The sequence below is a fragment of the Berghia stephanieae genome, unplaced genomic scaffold, assembly GCF_034508935.2.
Source record: "Berghia stephanieae isolate SIO BIC M18660-M18661 unplaced genomic scaffold, UCSD_Bste_1.3 scaffold1561, whole genome shotgun sequence".
NCBI classification, from domain to species: Eukaryota; Metazoa; Mollusca; class Gastropoda; order Nudibranchia; family Aeolidiidae; genus Berghia; species Berghia stephanieae.
Window position 1 is genome coordinate 1 of NW_027622581.1, and position 12224 is coordinate 12224.

Sequence of the window (12224 nt, forward strand, 5' to 3'; positions counted from 1 at the left end):
ATCGACCGCCCGACTTGGGCGTAGGGGCGAAAGACCAATCGAACCATCTAGTAGCTGGTTCCCTCCGAAGTTTCCCTCAGGATAGCCGGTGCCGACGGAACGATTTTCACTCGGTAAAGCGAATGGTTGGAGGCATCGGGGGCGAAACGCCCTCGTCCTACTCTCAAACTTTCAACGGGTGAGGCGCCAGACCCGCCTCGCACGGGGCCTGGCCTAGAATCACGGGTGCCGAGTGGGCCATTTTTGGTAAGCAGAACTGGCGCTGCGGGATGAACCGAACGCCCGGTTGTGGTGCCCAACGCAGGACGCTCACGGGAAAGCTAAAAGGTGTGGGTCGGTACTGACAGCAGGGCGGTGGCCACGGAAGTCGGAATCCGCCAAGGAGTGTGTAACAACTCACCTGCCGAACCGACCCGCCCTGAAAATGGATGGCGCTGAGCGTCGGACCCACACCGGGCGCCCCCGCCAGCGGGAGGGGTGCGACTCCCCTCCCCGGGCAGGCCGGGGCGAGTAGGAGGTGCGCCGCGGTGGCGTGAAAGTCCGGGAGCGATCCCGTTCGGAGCCGCCGCGGGTGAAGATCTTGGTGGTAGTAGCAAATATTGAACGGAGAGTACTTTTCAAGGCCGAAGTGGGGAATGGTTCCGCGGGAACAGTGCATGTACGTGGGTGAGTCGGTCCTAAGGGGCGGGTTAGCTCCCTTGCTGAAGCGGGTACGAAACACGCGCCGGGCGGGCGGCCGAACGGGCGCCGCGCCTGGCCTGTCAGTCACCCTGCGACCGCCGAAAGGGAATCCAGTTAAGGTTCGCTCGGAACCGGGCGGCGGAGAACGGCCCCCCTCGTCGCGACTACGTTCCGGCGTGGGGGGCGCCGCGGCGACGCCGACAGAACGGGGAACGCTGCCGTGGGCACCGGGGAGAGCCGTCGTCTCTTTTTAAGGTCTGGTTCGCCCTGGAATCGGGTCGACCGGAGAAAGGGCTGGCCAGGCCGAAAAGCGTCGCCGTAAGACATGGCTGCGTCCGGAGCGCTCACGGCGGTCCGTGAAAACCCCGTCGAGGGCACGTCAATCTCGCTGCCCGGCCGTACTCATGTCCGCAGCAGGTCTCCTAGGTTAGCAGCCTCTGGTCCACGGAGTAATGTAGGTAAGGGAAGTCGGCAAAATGGATCCGTAACTTCGGGAGAAGGATTGGCTCTGAGGGCCGGGACGGTCGGGCTAGGGGAGGAAGCGGGCAGAACCGCACGCACCCTGAGGGGACACTCCGAGGGGGAGAGACGTGCGCGGAAACCCGTGGGGGCCCCGGGCCGAGCGGCCTCGCTCGGCTGACGCCCCTTCGCGGGGCGCGTTGGCTGCGCGGGGGACAACCGACGCGACCTCCGACTCACGCTGTCTCAGAACTGTCACGGACAGGGGGAATCCGACTGTCTAATTAAAACAGAGCGTCTCGACAGCCTGAAAAGGTGTTTACGGGACGTGATTTCTGCCCAGTGCTCAGAATGTCAAAGTGAAGAGATTCGCATAAGCGCGGGTAAACGGCGGGAGTAACTATGACTCTCTTAAGGTAGCCAAATGCCTCGTCGTCTAATTAGCGACGCGCACGAACGGATTAACGAGATTCCCACTGTCCCTATCTACGCCCCGGCGAAATCACAGCCAAGGGAACGGGCTTGGTGAAATCAGCGGGGAAAGAAGACCCTGTCGAGCTTGACTCTAGTCCGACTCTGTGGAGGAGCGTGGGGGGTGTAGCATAGGCGGTAGCGTCTTCGGGCGCGACAGTGAAATACCGCTACCCCCGCGGGACCTCCACTTACCCGACGGAGTGGGGACTCGGCGCCTTCTTGCAGGTAGGAGGCGTACGAGGTTCAGACGTCAAGCCGCCGTCGCGTCGGGCTCGGGGAGTCCACCGACTCCCCCCGACGCGGTCACGACGGCGACAGCGACCCTGCCGGGGACAGCCTCGGACGGGGAGTTTGACTGGGGCGGTACATCTTCTAAAGCGCAGCGAAGGTGTCCCAAGGCGGGCTCAGCGAGGACGGAAACCTCGCGTAGAGCAAAAGGGCAAATGCCTGCTCGACCAGGATTTTCAGTACGAATACTGGCCGTGAAAGCGTGGCCTATCGATCCTTTCGACGTTGGGAGTTTCAAGCGAGAGGTGTCAGAAAAGTTACCACAGGGATAACTGGCTTGTGGCGGCCAAGCGTTCATAGCGACGTCGCTGATTGATCCTTCGATGTCGGCTCTTCCTATCATTGCGAAGCAGAATTCGCCAAGTGTCGGATTGTTCACCCGCCAACAGGGAACGTGAGCTGGGTTTAGACCGTCGTGAGACAGGTTAGTTTTATCCTACTGATGAAGCGCCCTTGCCACGGTAATCTTGCTCAGTACGAGAGGAACGGTGAGTTCGGACCTCTGGTTCGCGCGTCCGGTCGTCAGGCCGATGGCGCCAGGCTACGTCCGTGGGAGTACGACTGAACGCCTCTAAGTCGGAACCCCGCCCGGTGAGCAAGGGTGAGCTTAGCTAGGGCCCTGAGCGTGCAGGCAACATTAAGCCGGCAACCCTCGGGTTCGTCGGCTAGTGCCGTGACCGGCCCGCTCGTCACGCGCGCTAGATCTGTGGTGCGCGTGGCTGGGTCGGTATCATCCACGTCCGTTAGGGGCAAGAAATCGCGTGCGGACCACATGTATTCCGTCGGGGTGTTGTAAGCGTTAGAGCTGTCCTGGTACGGCGATCCGTTGAGACTAAGCCCCGGACGCTGAGATTTTCCCTCCAGCAGGGTTTGTCTCGGCCACCTTTCCACCCGGCACGGCACGGCCCGGCCCGATCGGCCAGCCTTCGAGTCCTTGCTCTGCTCGGCTCGGCATGCTGGCGGTGCGGCGCGCGGCGGCGGCGGGTGCGAGAGTGTCATAACACGTATAAATACATTTACTTTACTTTACTTTACTTCTTCAAAGTTCTATCTCCTAGAACTTGGAGAATTTTTTTTTCTCTCCACCTGTCCAGAGGCACTAATCCGTCCAGAGGCACTAATCCGTCCAGAGGCACTAGTCCGTCCAGAGGCACTAATCCGTCCAGAGGCACTAATCCGTCCAGAGGCACTTTTAGTTTTCCTTCTTTGCTGTCTGCGAAGTAGAATTCGCCAACTGCATTTTTTTTTTTTTTTTTTTTTTTCAATTTTGTTTTTTCCTTCCTGTCAGTCCCTTAGTAGGCTTCTGCGAAGCGGAATTCGCCAACTGCATTTTATTTAGTCCCTTAATAGACTTCTGAGAAGCGGGATTCGCCATTGTCCCTTAATAGGCTTCTGAGAAGCGGAATTCGCCAACTGCATTTTATTTAGTCCCTTAATAGGCTTCTGCGAAGCGGAATTCGCCAACTGCATTTTATTTTGTCCTTTACCAGGCTTCTGAGAAGCGGAATTCGCCAACTGCATTTTATTTAGTCCCTTAATAGGCTTCTGCGAAGCGGAATTCGCCAACTGCATTTTATTTTGTCCTTTACCAGGCTTCTGCGAAGCGGAATTCGCCAACTGCATTTTATTTAGTCCCTTAATAGACTTCTGAGAAGCGGGATTCGCCATTGTCCCTTAATAGGCTTCTGAGAAGCGGAATTCGCCAACTGCATTTCATTTAGTCCCTTAATAGGCTTCTGCGAAGCGGAATTCGCCAACTGCATTTTATTTTGTCCTTTACCAGGCTTCTGCGAAGCGGAATTCGCCAACTGCATTTTATTCAGTCCCTTAATAGACTTCTGAGAAGCGGAATTCGCCAACTGCATTTTATTTTGTCCTTTAACAGGCTTCTGCGAAGCGGAATTCGCCAACTGCATTTTATTTTTGTCCCTTAATAGGCTTCTGCGAAGCGGGATTCGCCAACTGTATTTTTTTTTTTTTTATTTCCTTTTTTTTTTTTCATAATTTTTCTTTTTTTTTTTTCGCGTCCCTTAATAGGCTTCTGCGAAGCGGAATTCGCCAACTATATTTTAAACAAATCTGGTCGCTGCGCTAGTTTTCGTTTTGCGCATTAAATTTATTTTTTTTTTTTTAAATTTGGGTCACCTCATTGACATTGACCTCTGCGAAGCGCAATTCGCCAACTGCATTTTGTAGCATTCGTGCGCTGCGCTACTGTTGACATTGCGCGCATTTTCTCTCTCTCTCTCTCTCTCTCTCTCTCTCTCTCTCTCTCTCTCTCTCTCTCTCTCTCTCTTCTCTCTCTCTCTCTTTTTTTTTTTTTTTTTTTTTTCGATTCCTTACTCGCCTTTTGCGAAGCAGAATTCGCCAACTGTACTTTTTTTAATTAATTAATTTATTTTTTTAATATTTGGGGGGATTTTTGTTTTTGTTTTCTTTTCTTCCCTTAATAGGCTTCTGCGAAGCGGAATTCGCCAACTGCATCTTTTAAAATTCGGTCGCTACGGTACTCTCAACTTTGTGCTCAGCTTTCACCGTACTCAGAAGGAAAACTAGTAAGTAGTGTTTCTCCGTTCTGTTCTGTCGTGTCCCGCTCTGCACGTTAGAGTGTTGCTGTTGGCTGTAGACGCGTTGTAAAGCGCTTTGAGCACGATTGCCTGGCTCGGCGCATAGTTGAGTACTCGATAGAAAGGTTCTTTACTCGCATTCTCTCCCCGTAATCAGATGTAAAACGAATACCTGGCCGTGAGTAGTGTTTTCTCCGTCCTGTCGTGTCCCGCTCTGCACGCTAAGTGTTGCTGTTGGCTGTAGACGCGTTGTAAAGCGCTTTGACACGATTGCCTGCTCGGCGCTAGTTAGACTCGATAAAAGGTTCTTTACTCGCATTCTCACCCGTAATCAGATGTAAAACGAATACTGGGGTAGTAGTGTTTTCTCCGTCCTGTCGTGTCCCGCTCTGCACGTTAGAGTGTTGCTGTTGGCTGTAGACGCGTTGTAAAGCGCTTTGAGCACGATTGCCTGGCTCGGCGCATAGTTGAGTACTCGATAGAAAGGTTCTTTACTCGCATTCTCTCCCCGTAATCAGATGTAAAACGAATACCTGGCCGTGAGTAGTGTTTTCTCCGTCCTGTCGTGTCCCGCTCTGCACGTAAGTGTTGCTGTTGGCTGTAGACGCGTTGTAAAGCGCTTTGAGCACGATTGCCTGGCTCGGCGCATAGTTGAGTACTCGATAGAAAGGTTCTTTACTCGCATTCTCTCCCCGTAATCAGATGTAAAACGAATACCTGGCCGTGAGTAGTGTTTTCTCCGTCCTGTCGTGTCCCGCTCTGCACGCTAAGTGTTGCTGTTGGCTGTAGACGCGTTGTAAAGCGCTTTGAGCACGATTGCCTGGCTCGGCGCATAGTTGAGTACTCGATAGAAAGGTTCTTTACTCGCATTCTCTCCCCGTAATCAGATGTAAAACGAATACCTGGCCGTGAGTAGTGTTTTCTCCGTCCTGTCGTGTCCCGCTCTGCACGTTAGAGTGTTGCTGTTGGCTGTAGACGCGTTGTAAAGCGCTTTGAGCACGATTGCCTGGCTCGGCGCATAGTTGAGTACTCGATAGAAAGGTTCTTTACTCGCATTCTCTCCCCGTAATCAGATGTAAAACGAATACCTGGCCGTGAGTAGTGTTTTTCTCCGTCCTGTCGTGTCCGCTCTGCACGCTAAGTGTTGCTGTTGGCTGTAGACGCGTTTAAAGCGCTTTGAGCACGATTGCCTGGCTCGGCGCATAGTTGAGTACTCGATAGAAAGGTTCTTTACTCGCATTCTCTCCCCGTAATCAGATGTAAAACGAATACCTGGCCGTGAGTAGTGTTTTCTCCGTCCTGTCGTGTCCCGCTCTGCACGCTAAGTGTTGCTGTTGGCTGTAGACGCGTTGTAAAGCGCTTTGAGCACGATTGCCTGGCTCGGCGCATAGTTGAGTACTCGATAGAAAGGCTCTTTACTCACATTCCCCCTAATCAATTAAAACAATACTCGATAGTAGTGTTTCTCTAGTCGTATCGCTATCTAGAAGTTAGAGTTGCTGTATGCATGTAATGCTTATAAAGGTCTGGTTCGACCTCGCTTCGCGCATACTTAGAGTTGGCACGGGTCTTGCGCAACCGTGCCGGTTCAAATCCGGTTTGGGAGTTATTATCGATTTTATCGCCGTCGTCGATTCGAGCTTACGCACGGGCGTCTGGGTAGAAGCTCTCGTAGCGTAAGGCTCTAGCGCCGGGCGCTCCCGCGGTAAGCCTCGGGGCCGAGGGAAAAACCCTTTGGTTCGAGCGCATTTCCTTACGAGCGAATTTGAATGAAATATAAACCCACACCTAATGATCGAACTGGACTCCATTTGCGACGTTTTTAACTTCGGCCCTTCCCGTTAGGGCCCTGTACTCGCATTCGAGTGTTAAACGGCGTTCCGCTACTTCGCTGGTTCGGGCGATCGACGATCGTCGACGAGTTGGCCCACGGGCGGCCAACCGTGCCGGGGTTCAAATCCCGGTTTGGGAGCTTTATTCATACGATTTTATCGCCTCGTCGATTCGAGGCTTTACCGCACGGGCGTCCCTGGGGTAAGAAGCTCTCGCTACGGCCGAGAAGGACTCTAGCGCCGGGACGCTCCCGCGGTAAGCCCTCCGAGGGCCGAGGGAAAAAACTTTGGTCGAGCGCATTTCCTCTACGGAGCGAATTTGAATGAAATAAACCCACCACCTATGATCGCACCTGGGACCTCCCCATTGCCGACCGGTTTTGAACTTCGGGGCCCTTCCCGTTAGGGCCCTGTACTCGCTTGGCGGAGTGTTAAACGCGTTCCGCTACTTCGCTAGAGTCGGGCGATCGACGACTCGGGCTCGATCGAGTTGGCCCACGGGCCGGCCAACCCTGCCGGGGTTCAAATCCCGGTTTGGGAGCTTTATTCATACGATTTTATCGCCTCGTCGATTCGAGGCTTTACCGCACGGGCGTCCCTGGGGTAAGAAGCTCTCGCTACGGCCGAGAAGGACTCTAGCGCCGGGACGCTCCCGCGGTAAGCCCTCCGAGGGCCGAGGGAAAAAAACTTTGGTCGAGCGCATTTCCTCTACGGAGCGAATTTGAATGAAATAAACCCACCACCTATGATCGCACCTGGGACCTCCCCATTGCCGACCGGTTTTGAACTTCGGGGCCCTTCCCGTTAGGGCCCTGTACTCGCTTGGCGGAGTGTTAAACGCGTTCCCGCTACTTCGCTAGAGTCGGGCGATCGACGACTCGGGCTCGATCGAGTTGGCCCACGGGCCGGCCAACCCTGCCGGGGTTCAAATCCCGGTTTGGGAGCTTTATTCATACGATTTTATCGCCTCGTCGATTCGAGGCTTTACCGCACGGGCGTCCCTGGGGTAAGAAGCTCTCGCTACGGCCGAGAAGGACTCTAGCGCCGGGACGCTCCCGCGGTAAGCCCTCCGAGGGCCGAGGGAAAAAACTTTGGTCGAGCGCATTTCCTCTACGGAGCGAATTTGAATGAAATAAACCCACCACCTATGATCGCACCTGGGACCTCCCCATTGCCGACGGTTTTGAACTTCGGGGCCCTTCCCGTTAGGGCCCTGTACTCGCTTGGCGGAGTGTTAAACGCGTTCCCGCTACTTCGCTAGAGTCGGGCGATCGACGACTCGGGCTCGATCGAGTTGGCCCACGGGCCGGCCAACCCTGCCGGGGTTCAAATCCCGGTTTGGGAGCTTTATTCATACGATTTTATCGCCTCGTCGATTCGAGGCTTTACCGCACGGGCGTCCCTGGGGTAAGAAGCTCTCGCTACGGCCGAGAAGGACTCTAGCGCCGGGACGCTCCCGCGGTAAGCCCTCCGAGGGCCGAGGGAAAAAACTTTGGTCGAGCGCATTTCCTCTACGGAGCGAATTTGAATGAAATAAACCCACCACCTATGATCGCACCTGGGACCTCCCCATTGCCGACCGGTTTTGAACTTCGGGGCCCTTCCCGTTAGGGCCCTGTACTCGCTTGGCGGAGTGTTAAACGCGTTCCCGCTACTTCGCTAGAGTCGGGCGATCGACGACTCGGGCTCGATCGAGTTGGCCCACGGGTCGGCCAACCCTGCCGGGGTTCAAATCCCGGTTTGGGAGCTTTATTCATACGATTTTATCGCCTCGTCGATTCGAGGCTTTACCGCACGGGCGTCCCTGGGGTAAGAAGCTCTCGCTACGGCCGAGAAGGACTCTAGCGCCGGGACGCTCCCGCGGTAAGCCCTCCGAGGGCCGAGGGAAAAAACTTTGGTCGAGCGCATTTCCTCTACGGAGCGAATTTGAATGAAATAAACCCACCACCTATGATCGCACCTGGGACCTCCCCATTGCCGACCGGTTTTGAACTTCGGGGCCCTTCCCGTTAGGGCCCTGTACTCGCTTGGCGGAGTGTTAAACGCGTTCCCGCTACTTCGCTAGAGTCGGGCGATCGACGACTCGGGCTCGATCGAGTTGGCCCACGGGCCGGCCAACCTGCCGGGGTTCAAATCCCGGTTTGGGAGCTTTATTCATACGATTTTATCGCCTCGTCGATTCGAGGCTTTACCGCACGGGCGTCCCTGGGGTAAGAAGCTCTCGCTACGGCCGAGAAGGACTCTAGCGCCGGGACGCTCCCGCGGTAAGCCCTCCGAGGGCCGAGGGAAAAAACTTTGGTCGAGCGCATTTCCTCTACGGAGCGAATTTGAATGAAATAAACCCACCACCTATGATCGCACCTGGGACCTCCCCATTGCCGACCGGTTTTGAACTTCGGGGCCCTTCCCGTTAGGGCCCTGTACTCGCTTGGCGGAGTGTTAAACGCGTTCCCGCTACTTCGCTAGAGTCGGGCGATCGACGACTCGGGCTCGATCGAGTTGGCCCACGGGCCGGCCAACCCTGCCGGGGTTCAAATCCCGGTTTGGGAGCTTTATTCATACGATTTTATCGCCTCGTCGATTCGAGGCTTTACCGCACGGGCGTCCCTGGGGTAAGAAGCTCTCGCTACGGCCGAGAAGGACTCTAGCGCCGGGACGCTCCCGCGGTAAGCCCTCCGAGGGCCGAGGGAAAAAACTTTGGTCGAGCGCATTTCCTCTACGGAGCGAATTTGAATGAAATAAACCCACCACCTATGATCGCACCTGGGACCTCCCATTGCCGACCGGTTTTGAACTTCGGGGCCCTTCCCGTTAGGGCCCTGTACTCGCTTGGCGGAGTGTTAAACGCGTTCCCGCTACTTCGCTAGAGTCGGGCGATCGACGACTCGGGCTCGATCGAGTTGGCCACGGGCCGGCCAACCCTGCCGGGGTTCAAATCCCGGTTTGGGAGCTTTATTCATACGATTTTATCGCCTCGTCGATTCGAGGCTTTACCGCACGGGCGTCCCTGGGGTAAGAAGCTCTCGCTACGGCGAGAAGGACTCTAGCGCCGGGACGCTCCCGCGGTAAGCCCTCCGAGGGCCGAGGGAAAAAACTTTGGTCGAGCGCATTTCCTCTACGGAGCGAATTTGAATGAAATAAACCCACCACCTATGATCGCACCTGGGACCTCCCATTGCCGACCGGTTTTGAACTTCGGGGCCCTTCCCGTTAGGGCCCTGTACTCGCTTGGCGGAGTGTTAAACGCGTTCCCGCTACTTCGCTAGAGTCGGGCGATCGACGACTCGGGCTCGATCGAGTTGGCCCACGGGCCGGCCAACCTGCCGGGGTTCAAATCCGGTTTGGGAGCTTTATTCATACGATTTTATCGCCTCGTCGATTCGAGGCTTTACCGCACGGGCGTCCTGGGGTTAAGAAGCTCTCGCTACGGCCGAGAAGGACTCTAGCGCGCGGACGCTCCGCGGTAAGCCCTCCGAGGGCCGAGGGAAAAAACTTTGGTCGAGCGCATTTCCTCTACGGAGCGAATTTGAATGAAATAAACCCACCACCTATGATCGCACACTGGACCTCTCCCATTGCCGACCGGTTTTGAACTTCGGGGCCCTTCCGTTAGGGCCTGTACTCGCTCGGAAGACCGTTTACGCGGCGTTTAAACGCGTTCCCGCTACTTCGCTAGAGTAGTGCGATGGGAAATTCGGGCTGTTCGGAGGTCGGGCTCGGTTTGCCATACGTGCTGGGGTCGAAATCTGAATTTGCACCAAAAAAATTTTTTTTTTAGTAGTCCGCAAGAGGAAAAGGCTACCTTACCAGGGGTTTGGGACGTATAGTAGGGAAGGCGGTCGTCGGTCGGAAAAATTGAAATTGAAGCAAGCGAGCCGAAAGGCGCGCGGTGGCCTCTGGTACACCCACGGTCACCAGCGCCTGGACGAGCGGTGGTCGGAGAGTCCGGAGTCGGTCCCAGGTTAGCTCCTCGGTAGAGGACCTAGAGTCGTGTGAGCGCGAGCGTGTCCGGGCGGTCGGAGCAGTCCGACCCAGCAGCGAGAAGGCCGAAGGGGTGAACGTTTGTGCGGTAGAGTCGAGAAGGGCCGTCGGCGAAGGAGTCGAGCGCTGGGAGTTCTCGGCGTCTGGGCTTCGGTCGTCGGCGCCCGTAGCCTCCTGTCCCAGCGGGTCCGTCCCGCCGGGTTGGAAATGGATACGCTACCAGGTTGATCCTGCCTGTAGTCTTATGCTTGTCTTGAGGGTTAAGCCATGCACGCCTATGCTCACCCTACACAGAAGGGGAAGCCGCGAACTGCTCAGTATATCGGCGATAATACACGGGGTGGGCGATGTTTGTCCGGACACCTGTAGGAATCCCAGAGCTAATACGTGCACACGAGTCCTCCTCCTAACGGGGTTACCTCCGCGGGGAGAGGGCGCATTTATTAGGATCTTGACCGGCGGCGGGTGGTTAACGCCGCCCGCCAGGCTGAGGCGAACTCTGGGTATGTGACGACCGCTGTTAGCGGCGTGCCCGTTTGCTCGCCGTCCCATCAAATTTAGACGGCCCGGGCAAGAGCCCCCCGTGTTGGCTACGGGTGACGGAGGATCAGGGTTCGATCCGGAGAGGGAGCCTGCGAGACGGCTACCACGCTTAAGGGTGGCAGCAGGCGCGCAACTTACCCACTCCCAGCACGGTGAGGTAGTGAAGATAAATGTCGGGGCTGGGCTCGCATGCGAGCCTAGCGGTCGGATTGAGCGTAGACCAAACACGTGCCGTTGATGACCTATCGGAGGGCAAGCCTGGTGCCAGCAGCCGCGGTAATTCCAGCTCCGATGGCGTATGTTGTAGTTGCTGCGTTTAAAACGCTCGTAGTTGGATCTCTGAGGTGACGGCAGCGACAAACCGCGGGTGACGTTGCCCCGGCGATTATGCACCGTCGTGGTTTTGGGGATGGAGCAAGCGGTGCCTTCCGGTGCCGCAACCGGACCCTCGCGACGGATCTCGCCGGGCATCGCTTGCCCGTCGCTGCCGGTTTAGTCTCTTTCCGTCTTAAGCCGTGTCGGCTTGGTACGTGGCGTATCTGGGCCGACACTAAGGTACGGGCGGTGTTCTCCCTGAATCAATTGGAGTGCTCAAAGCAGGTCGTGCTCGCACAGCTTTGCTCGGAACGATGTGATGACGCCACCGCCCCGCAATGTAACCACGGGACCGGTCTCCGTGGGGGCGGTGGGCGAGGTCTATAGAGACGGCCGGGGGGCGGCGTACTACCGCGGGAGGGGTGGAATCCGACGATCGCGGTGGGACGAACAAGAGCGAAGGCACCGGCCAAGAGCGCCTTCGTTGATCATGAACGAAAGTCGGAGGAACGAACGCGATCAGGTACCGCGGTAGTTCCGACAGTAAACCATGCCGACCGGTTACGCGGGGACGTCCCCTGTGGGGAAGCCTCGCGAGGCCCCGGAGAAATCAGAGTGCCTGGGCTCCGGGGGGAGTACGGTCGCAAGGCTGAAACTTAAAGGAATTGACGGAAGGGCACCACCAGGAGTGGAGCCTGCGGCTCAATTTGACTCAACACGGGGAAGCTTACCAGGTCCGGACACCGCGTGGATTGACAGACTGAGGCTCTTTCATGATTCGGTGGGTGGTGGTGCATGGCCGTTGCTAGCCCGTGGAGCGATCCGTCTGGTTCATTCCGATAACGGGCGAGACTCTGCCCTGGCGGATAACAAACGGCGGTCAAGAGGGGTCCGTCTCACGGGTTGGGTCGGCGTTCGGCTCTCGGGTCGGGCGTCGGTCTTCCCACTCAGGGAGAGGCGGTGCCCCGGACCGCCGTCGCGCAGGCCGCGTCCTGCAGGGATTGACCTCGAGCAGTGCGTACGAGATGGAGCCATAACAGGTCTGTGATGCCCTTAGACGTCCTGGGCTGCACGTGTGCTACAG

At 56.5% G+C, this 12224-nt stretch overlaps 2 pseudogenes; both read left to right on the forward strand.

Annotated features, from left to right (window-relative positions):
• On the forward strand, positions 1–2759 carry LOC144961149 (large subunit ribosomal RNA; annotated as a pseudogene; the record flags this gene model as incomplete).
• Positions 2760–10499: 7740 nt separating this feature from the next.
• LOC144961148 (small subunit ribosomal RNA) lies at positions 10500–12224 on the forward strand (annotated as a pseudogene; the record flags this gene model as incomplete).